Source organism: Carlito syrichta, unplaced genomic scaffold (genome assembly GCF_000164805.1).
Source record: "Carlito syrichta isolate Samal-C Ts95f unplaced genomic scaffold, Tarsius_syrichta-2.0.1 Scaffold305768, whole genome shotgun sequence".
In the NCBI taxonomy this organism is placed as follows: domain Eukaryota; kingdom Metazoa; phylum Chordata; class Mammalia; order Primates; family Tarsiidae; genus Carlito; species Carlito syrichta.
The window spans coordinates 50,901-61,405 of NW_007249864.1; the positions used below are offsets into that span (position 1 = coordinate 50,901).

The window sequence follows — 10,505 nt, forward strand, 5'->3', positions numbered from 1 at the left end:
CTAACTCAAAAAAAAAAAAAAAAAAAGAAAAAAGAAAACACGGTCTGGCCATAGCTCAAAGAGCACATGGCCACACCATAGCTTAGCAAGGCAATGGCAAAATGACTGCTCATGGTTGAGTCCTTTTAACCATTTCTCTTGGGTGGGGGAAAGTCATTAAGGTGATTGGGTGGTCGTCTCCTCCATGTCATCACGAAGGGGCAGTCTGCGCAGGTACTGACGCCAGGTGACGGACAACAGGCAGATGGATGGTTTAGTCACAAGATTGCTGCCTTGGTGGTCGGCTAGATGGGAGGAAACAAGGGGAGAGGTTTCTCCTGCAAGAGACTTGTCAGATGTTTCCAATCCACAGTCTTTAGCAAAAAGGTGGTCTTATTATTATTTCTATGGCTTCAGGCCAGCTAAGGGGCCTGAAAGTTTCTTAGGGATTATGCTAAACCGTGAATCAAGTGTTGGGCTGTTGGGTTATCCTTGTTTGGCATCTGATGGAGATTTGCTGAGCAAGTAGGGTAGGATGCCAGCTTGGCCTGCAGTAGAATGTCTGAACGCTTCCTAAAACCTGCCTATTGGAAATGTATCTGTCTATGTCTAACCTGTACTAGATTCAAAGCTTGTCAGGGGTAAAGTCTAAGCAAAAATGGCTATGCTGAAGCAAAAATATTATGCTAAACTGTTAAACCCAAATTTCAAAATCCGAGAGACCACCAAAGAGCCAGCTCTGATGCAAACACACAAGGGTCTTTATTCAGGCTCGAGTCTGGGCTCACGAACGAAGCCGGCTGTGGCTTCAGGGACGAGAGCCCCGATCCAGCATGGCAAGCAGTCTTTATACACCATTACAGAGGGAGGGGAAAGAACTCTAAACTTGGTTTTACATGAGTGGGTAATCTCTCCTAATGGGTACGGAAACACTTGGTATTGGTAGGTGCCTTTCGTGGACTTCAACCTGACTGCCCGTGATTGACGGAAACCCACCCAACGGGCAGAGTGGAATGTCAGATAAGTAGGTTCATACAGTCACTGCGTATAAATTAACCTGAGCAAGCAGGCAGATTACTAGCGTCTCCAAGTCTGCAGCAAAGGAATGTCTGAAAGGGGCTTATCGCTTTAACATTTACATCCCATTGTAAAAGCAGAAGTCAGCATGGCAATTGGGACTAACAATGCTTAACCCAAGAGTTTTCTAAATACAGACACTACTTAAGACATTATATAATTACACAATCAGTCTCTACCCGGCACGCGACATATGCCTAATTCTACGGGGTCTGAGGTAGGATTTAAAGTACTAAGATTTCATAAAGTACAATGAACATGAGGTAGGGTTATATGAAATATAGTGAACTAAACACTACTTTTACAGCAAGTATGGCTTTTTAAGTTTCTTGGTTTCTTGGGTCTCTCAAACTAAGTTTATTCTAGGTTTCTATAAGTACCTCCTTTCAGTAGCCATTGCCGGGAATCTGTAATTTTCATTTATCAGTAACTCTAAGCAAAGGAGTTAGCAGAACTTACTACAAAATAAAACATTATTCATTGTGTTAGATCATCAGCCCACGAGTAAAACAAAGCAAAAGTGTTCCGGTTACAGTTATAAGGTTAATATGATCGTATTTCTAACTTTAACTATTGATCACAGAAATGAATAACAATCTATTTTACTGACTATGTGAATACAACCATGAGTCAGTGACTTGTTCTGTTGCAGGGAGGGTCAGCACTGTTAGAGTACGGAAGGGTGAGGGTGGAGAGGCGCAGGGAGGTGTGCAGCACTGCTGGGGCTGGCAGGTCGGAGGTACATGCTGGCAACCCAGAGATCCGAGTAGATGTGAAGAATTGCAACATACAAAAAGGTTAAGAAAGAAAAGTTTATTTAAAAGTAAATTAGAAGCCCGGTTCGGTGGCTCCACCTGTAATCCCGCGCCTTTGGGAGGCTGAGGTGAGTGGATTGCCTGAGCCCACGGGTTCGAGACCCGCCTGGGCAACTTGGCAAGAACTCATCTCTACAATAAATCAAAAAAATTAGCCGGGCGTAGTTGCGCGCACCTGTAATTCCAGCTACTCGGAAGGCTGAGGCAGAAGGATTGCCGGAGCCCAGCGGGTCGAGGCTGTGAGGGCCGGGAGCGGCCACTTGGTCTGGGTGACAGAGTGGGACATCAACTCAAAAAAAAAAAGAGTAAATTAGACAGAGAAAGAGAAGGAAGAGAGAAGATTCACCTCCCCAAGGTGAGGGAGGGGACCAAAGCCAGGAAGCATGACGACAGCCATGACTCAAAGAGCACATGGCCACACCAGACCCTAGCAAGGCAGTGGCCCCTGGTGGCCTGTGGTTGAGTCCTTTTAACCATTCCCCTAGACGGGGAAGATCATTAAGGTGATTGGGTGGTGGTCTGCTTCCACATCATCACGCAGGCAAGCACAGGTACTGAGGATGTCAGGTGATGGACAGCAGGCAGATGGGTGGGTTAGTCACATGATTGCTGCCATGGTGGGGCTTATCTGTGTCTGTAGTTCACAGAAGACTGATTAGGTTAGCCCCAGGGGGGAAAGATTCCTGCAAGAGACTTGTTAGACCTTAGCAATTCACAAACTCAGACATTTGCAACTCACAAATTCCTTGACTTTGGCCTTGACAAGGAATCAAAAGTTTACTAGAAATTATTAGGCTAAACCATGAATGGTTGGGCTGTCCCGATCTTGTGTCTGAAGGAGATTTGCCAAGGGGGGGATGGGATAGTCTGCTGTTTGTCCTGCAGTAGAATGTCTGAATGCTTCCTAATGGTTACGCTGAGGCAAAAAGACTAAAGAATAAGCTAAGTTTCTTCTAGGTTTCTATAGGTACCTTTCAAGCACAGTCTTATAATTCTAAGGAATGCAGTTGCTTGCAGGGCAGTAACCCTAAGTAACCCAACAATCGTGCAACAGTGGTAGTGGGGTCTCTTCATCAAGATCTTGCTCTTTTAACCAGTTGCACAATCTATGCCTTTTAACTGAAGTGCTGAGCCCTGTGCAGAAAAGAGATAACACAAGACTTATCCTTAGAACTGCCTGTTTGCAAGGTTGGCCTTTGGCTGGCATCTGGAAACTTGGCTCCCACAGTATTCCCAGCCAACAGTTAAATGATAAGGATGGTTCACTGTGCTTGGGCATTTGTACAAGCAATATGGTTTATGCTAAACACTTGACTTCCTTCTGGGAGTCTGAAGTTTTGGTATGTGCTGGGAGAGAGTGTCTCTATCTGGCCAGCCCACAATTAGACAATGAGTCTCTAATGGGCTCTCCTGGGCAGGATCACACACCTTACTGCATTTTCTTGGCTGGAAGAGTATGCTCTATGTGATCCTTCATGAGCAGGAGAGAACATAAGGAAGTCTGCACATGGATTCCTCCAGTTTCCACCAATGACGTTTCCCCATTATGATCCAGCCATGCATTCTGAATACATCCGTGGAATAAATACTAGTCAGAAATACAACTAAATGCTGAGTCCCAAGGGTCTTTCTAGTGACTCTCCAAACAGAAGGGTGGTCTTGGGGGCCCTGACACAAGTCCATGTATGTCTAATGCAATTATTGATATGATTGGGTTTAAATCTACTGATTCGTCTCTTTGTCCCATCTTTTTGTTTGTTCATTTGTTTTGCCTTTTAATCTTCTCTTCCTTTTTTTCTTGACTTCTTCTGAGTTAAGTGAATATTTATTTTAGAATTACCTTTTTAGGTAATACAATGTACATCATCAACTTTTCGTAGTCTGCAGGAGATGATAGGATACCATTTCACAGAAAATCCAAGACTCTTGCAACTGTGGACATCTATTTTCTCTCATGCTTCATACTATAGTTTTTATATCTAACATCAACATATGTAATAAGCCCCATGATACAATATTTGAATTTTCACTTTAAATTGTCATGCATATTTTAATCCAATTGAGAGGAAAAAAAGACTGTCTTTCTCATATACTCACACAGTATTTACAATTTGTCATGTCCTTCATTCCTTCCTAAAGACCCAGGTCCAGAGTCCAGCCAAACACCCATCACTCTGAATGGGAATCCCCACCATGCCCATCTCACACCCACCAACTCCTCCAAGTTCTTGACAGTGTTTTCAGGCTGGCACTCAGGGTGGGGATCACTGTGCCTGTCTTACAGATGGAGAAACCAAGGCCCAGAGAGAGTTAGTGATTTGCCCACTCAACTAGTAAGTAGTAGAGGTGGAATCAGAATCTTGGTCTAGGGCCGAGTATAGAGTTTCATGCCTATAATCCCAAAACTCAAGGAGGCTGAGGCAGGAGGATTGCTTGAGGCCAGGAGTTCGAGACCAGCCTGGGCAACATAGCAAGACCTCACCTCTACAAAAAAATTTTTTTAATTAGCCAGGCATGGTGGCACTATCTGTAGTTCCAGCAACTCAGGAGGCTGAGGCAGGAGGATCACTTGAGCCCGGGAGTTCAAGGCTGCTGTGAGCTGCGATTGCACCACTGTACTTCAACCTGGGCGACAGAGTGAGACTTCTCCTTTAAAAAGAAAAAAAATCCAGTCTGTTCAATCTCAGTCCAGTATTTCCCTATGTCTCTCAAAAATTGCAAAATAGGCCAGGCACAGTGGCTCATGCTTATAATTCTAGCACTTTGGGAGGCCAAGGTAGGAGAGTCGCTTGAGACCAGGAGTTTGAAACTAGCCTATATATATATATATTAGCTGGGCATGGTCACATGCACCGGTAGTCACAGCTACTCGGAAGGCTGAGGGGGAAGGATCACCTGAGCCCAGAAGGATGAGGCTGTGGTAAACCTTGATCGTGCCACTGCACTCCAGCCTGGGTGACAAAGTGAGATTCTGACTTTAAAAACTATGCAAAATAGTCAGAACTGCTCATGTTTCATAGACAGCTTCTCTTTTTGGAGTCATCGTATTCCAGGAGACTCTGTCCATAAGGAGGCAGCTCTTGGAGCTGTTGTCCATAGTGGCAGAAACTAGGGACTAGGGCAGGGGAGGCAGGAATCATGTTCTGAAGAAGATAAGCAGAGTGGGCTTTCTTGTGTGCCTTGGCTTCCTGGTGAGGTATAAGCCTTCTGAGGGCAGAGATGGTTCACGGGCACATATAAGAGTTGGTCTCATCTCTCCTCTCAGTGCCATTGCGTGTCCTGCTATCTCCCACCGTCCTCAGGGGCTCCACTTGCCCAAACCTCCCAAACTCACTGGGTAACTAGCCATCCAGCTCACTCAGTGACGTCCTTTGTGACTTGAGCCGCTGAATCAACGAGCTGGTTCTCTGGGGGCTTGGGTGGATGGGTCGCCAGTGTCACTTCACTGCTCATTTCTCTGCAATGCTTTGCAGTTTACAGAGTGCTTCTGTGACTCTGTCTGATTCGAGCCTCCCAGTAGTTCCATAAGGCAGGGCAGGCAAGCACCATCAGTGCCAATGCCTGAGGCAAGAAAATGCGATCCACACTCACCGACTCTCTAGAGGTGGAGTCAGGGTGTTGGCTTCAGCTCCCTATGACCACACGCTGTCTTTTGGGACTCTGGAAGCGTATGTTTTCTGGCTAATCCGTGGTTTGGGGGTCAAGCAAATGGGCAGTGTGTGTCTGTCTCCAGACCCAGACCCTCAACGTCCTGAGGCAGCCCAGTGAAGGGGACAGGTCTCTTGAAGCATGGCTCCAGCCTCAGGTTTTTCTGTCTTAGGGAAGACACCCAGCTGTGTGTGTCCTTCAGGAAGACCATCCTTTCACTTCTTCTTTCAGTGAGGTCTCTGGTCACCAGATTTTGTGGATCAGCAGAATCTAGCCCTCCTCCAAATAGGAGCTTATTTCTATAAGGAGAAGGATGAGACCTAGACTCAGAGCATGACAGGAAAACTGGGTGGTTAGAGCTTCCTGTCCTCTGCTATCCTGGAACTCCTTGCCTTCTTAGGGCTGGACCTCTGTAGCTGTGGACCATCAGAAAGACTCCTGTGCACATGCCCGTAGGCTTTCGCTTCTCCTGCACCTACCTGCTTTCAGGGAGCTTCAGGTTAGTTGTCTAAGCTGGTCTCGAAACTCCTGGTCTCAGGCAATCCTCTCACTTCGGCCTCCCAAAATGCTGGCATTACAGGTTCAAGCCACCGTGCCTGGCAGATGAAGTCCATTTTTACAAAATCATCAAGCGTATAATAGTTTAGGTCGTGGAAAGAGATGGTAACAAATTGTGAAGGTTATGAGAGAATGGGTAAAGTCTGGGGTTGGTACTGGGGCACTAGTGCAGAATCTTAGGCAGAGGAGTGACCTGGCTGGTTTGCCATGTAGGTGTTTTCTTGCAGCTGAGTATGGGACAGGTGAGAGACAGGTGAGTTGGGAGACAGTGGAATAGGCTGAGAAGAAACAGGCAGGTCTGAGAGTTGTTAAAGAGGTAGGATCAACAAAATGAGGAGCCTGGTTAGATATGGGGTGGAGGGCAACGGTGTCTTCCCTGGAAGAGGTTTAAGGCACAGTACGCTAGCTGCTCTTGGGGCAGAAGGTGTGAGATACCAAGTGCTAGATATCCCTGCCGCCTGCACCCAACCTCTCAAACTCATCTCTTCCCTTCACCTTCTAGAAGCTCAGCTGCATCCAGCTGTTGGCCTACCTGTTCCTGGCCCTGTTCTTCTCTTGGCCTGGCATGCTCTGTCCTCTCTTCCACCTGGGAACTCCTACCTGTCCTATTCAGAAGCATCCCTGATTCCCCACGCAGAGCCCTTTGGACCCGGTAGGTGCCTGGTAATAGCAATGATTACTCCCTATTAATTGTCCCTTATTACTGCTTGTTTACTGCAGTACGGGAACTGTGCCAGGAACATGAGGAACAGCGGTTCACTCACTCCTTGTGACACCCCGAGGAAGGAAAGAAACACATCTCTACTTCCTGATGACAAGGTCAAGGCCGGGAGAGCTGGGATCTGAACCCAGGACTAATTGCCTCCCAAGCTCGTGCTCTCGGTGACTCTGCCCGTTTGACCTTATCATGCTGTATCATAATGATTTGTTTATGTGTTTATTTTTCCACTGAACTCCAAACTCTTCTGGCATGAGCCTGAAATGGGTCCTTCACTGGATCCCAGAATGCCGGGGCTGTGTGGGGCGCCCTTATCTGAGGCCTGAATTTCCTACATGGAGACCTATCAAGACGCACTTGCACGTTCCATGAGCGGGGCTCTCACCCCTATCCAAGGTGGTCAGACCTGTCCCTGGAAGGCTTTATCTGCTTCCGTTCCTCTTGGCCCTTCAACATCTAGGAGGTGGCAGTGACCTTGAGCCATGCAAAGAATTCCTCAGTCTCTTTGGCCTGTGGTCATCCCAGTTCACCATCCAGAGTGGGCCATCTAGTTGGCAGACAAAGGGGTGGGGGCGACGGTGTCTTCCCTGGAAGAGATTTAAGGAACAGTTCGCTAGCTGGGTCCTTGGGTTCAGCCGCTATCTGCACCTCCTTCTCCCGTTCCTGTTGAGCTCTTGAAAGTCCTCCTATCCAGAGACCAAAGGGCAAAGCGCACCACAGCTGCCACCTGTTCCCGCCGCCCCACCTGGGGCCACACCCTTTCCAGAACCAGGCTTGGGGTAAGTGAGCAGAAGTCCATTCGACAGTGGGTTCGCCGAGCTCTTCGGGCGCGGACCGCCACCCACCCTGCGCGTCTGCCCTCATTGGGGTCTGCCTGTTGGTGTGAAGCCAACTTCTCAGAGTGCTCTTGAAGCTCGGGCTCCTGAATTTCCAAGCCAAGCAAGGTGAGATGCACGGAAGGCCCCCTCCCCTTCCCTTCCTGGAGTCCCCTCCTCTCCTCCTGCCTTTCCCACTACCCAGATCTGATGAATCAGGGGAAATCATTTCTGCAGCTGGTGCTGAAGCTGTCACTCTGTCACCTCCAAGTTAGTGGCTCCCAAGACTGCTAGTATTCCAGGACTGCATGCGTGCGTGCTTGTGTGTGTATGTGTGTGTGTGTGTGTTTGGTAGCAAAGAGGGAGGGTACCCCAGGGAGCAGTGACATCTCCAATCTGCACACCTGAATCCTGCCACTCCTCACCCTCGATGTCCGTCCACCTTCAGCTAGGAGGCTGGACAGGAATGCAGGACAGAGCTGGTGGAGCCTGAGCGAAGCCGGTGAGAGTGGGAAGGAAGCGATGGATTTGAGAGCAGCGCGGGAAGTGAACTCCATGTGGTGGCATTGGCATCTCCCAACAGAGCATGCCTGGCTGGTGCCCCGGCAAGGGTAGAAGGTCTTTCCCAGGATGATGTAGGACCAGCTCTGCTCCATGATGGCTTAGGAGTCTTGGGCAACTCATTTAACTCTCTGAACTTCAGTTTCCTCACTAGTGAAATGGGGACAGAAGGGGAATCAATTGAGTTGAGAGGAACCAAGCGGGGCTTTAGGGGAATAACTGAAGGGATGTTGGCCTGGTAGCATTTCATGACTCCCCCAGCCCACCACCACCGTCCTGGAAGGTGGGCTGTCATACCCCCATTTTTCAGTAAATGGACTGAGCTTCTGAGAGGCTAAACACCTTGCCTGGAGCCACCAAGTGAGCGAGCAACAGGAGCAGTCTGCTTCCAGAGTCGCACCCTTCCCAGGCAAAACACCTTCAGGGTCTGGGCCTTGGGCTGGGTGCGGCATTTGAATCTGTTCAGACTCCCTGGACCCCCCAGTTCCCAGATGAAAAGTCTGGGAACAGGTGAGACTCCTCCTTACTGACTCTCATGCATCTCTTAGAACTCCTGGTACACCAAACGCAACAGCCCTGGATAGCTTTCTACTTCCCTTATGGACTATCCTTTTCCACGAATTGGAAACATGCCAACAGCACGCACTCAAGTTTGAAGCACAGTTGCTATCCTGACACCTCCTTTCTCTTCCTCAACCAATATGGCGTCAGATCTCAGCGAGTCCAATCCCAAGTGGTCCTCAAATCCATTCCCTTCTTCGCACCCTCACTATCTCCGCCTCTTCCTCCTGGATTTCCCACCACAGACTTTGCAACGGTCCCTCCATGCTGGTTACCTGCAGTCAGAGTGGTTTCTTTAAGACTCCAACCTCACCAAGTCACCTGTCCACGTTGACTTCATCTCTGTACCCTCCAGGGCCCAGAAGACCCTCCTCTACTAAGTCTCCTCTCCTATCCCCCAAGTTCCACTTCCCTTGGTCAGCCTAACTCAGCGCAAGAGGCAAAGCTTTCAGGAAGTTTTTCTCTGATCTCTTCTCTCCAGTATGGCCCAGGTATACCTTCTGTGTCTGGACAATTGCACCTGTTTCCCAGGGCTCCGTGTGGGAGTTCCCCAAGAGCAATACCTGCTGTAGTTCCCTTTGGTATTCCTAAGACAAGTGGGGCACCTGGCATGTAACCGTGTCAAGGAAGGGTGGAGGAATGGAAGTTTGATAGAGGGATAAACCACCCAGACTTCTCTCTACTGACCCTACCTGCCTCAGGCATCTGCTAGAACCCCTGGTCTCCAAACCCAGCAGCCCCAAATAGCTTTCTGCTTCCCCTTGTGAATGGATAAATAGCTAACTAGTTTGATTTTTTTTTTTTTTTTTTTTTTTTTGAGTTAGAGTCTCAGTCTATCACCCAGGCTGGAGTGTAGTGGCACAATCATGGTTCACCACAGCCTCGACCTCCTGGGCTCAGGTAATCCTCCCAAGTAGCTGGGACTACAAGCACATGCCACCACGCCCAGCTAATTTTTTGTTTTTTTTTAATTTAGAGATGTTTCCCAGGCTGGTGTCGAACTCCTGGGCTCAAGCAATCCTCTCACCTCGGCCTCCCAAAGTGCTGGGATTACAGGCATGAGCCACCATGACTGGCCTTAATTTTATTTTTTTATTAGTGGGTTTGTAGGAAGGGTTTGTTATCCTTACCAAGAAACATATTTGGATTTTACCAAAGGGAGATTATTTGAGAGGTGATTGTCAACTATCTACATCAGACTAGTAGAATAAGGAGGGAGAAGTTTTTTCAAACCCCAAAACATACTCACTCCACCCACCCTAAGAAGGATCCTTTTTTTTTTTTTTTGACTCTGGGTTTTACTCTTTCATCCAGGTTAGAGTGCAGTGGCACAATCACAGCTCACACAGCCTCAACCTCCTGGGCTCAGGTGACCCTTCCGCCTCAGCCTTTTGAGTAACTGGAATTACAGGTGCATGTCACCCAGTTAATTTTTTGCTTTTTGTAGGGACAAGGTTTTGCTATGTTGCCTAGGCTGGTCTTAAACTCCTGGGCTCAAGCAATCATCTTGCCACGGCATCCCAAAGTGCTGGGTTAACAGGCATGAGCCACTGCACCAGACTTCCTAAGAAGGCTCTTGAAAGAGCTCTCTGTCCCACAGTCCCAGGCTCCAAGGAAACGACAACTCTGGTATTGTTGGTTCTATCTTCCAGGTCATCTTCCTTTTTCTTTAAAGTCCATCCAAGACTGAATTGTACCCTGCATCTTTATAATAAAAAAAAGAAAGAAAGAAATTTGGGGAAAAGAAAAAAGTCCATCCAAGAGCCAATACAG

At 48.0% G+C, this 10,505-nt stretch overlaps 1 pseudogene; it reads right to left on the bottom strand.

Annotated features, from left to right (window-relative positions):
• Positions 1 to 5,324, bottom strand: part of LOC110596023 — an 11,544-nt pseudogene extending 6,220 nt beyond the window's left edge.
• Between the last annotated feature and the right edge of the window lie 5,181 nt (positions 5,325 to 10,505).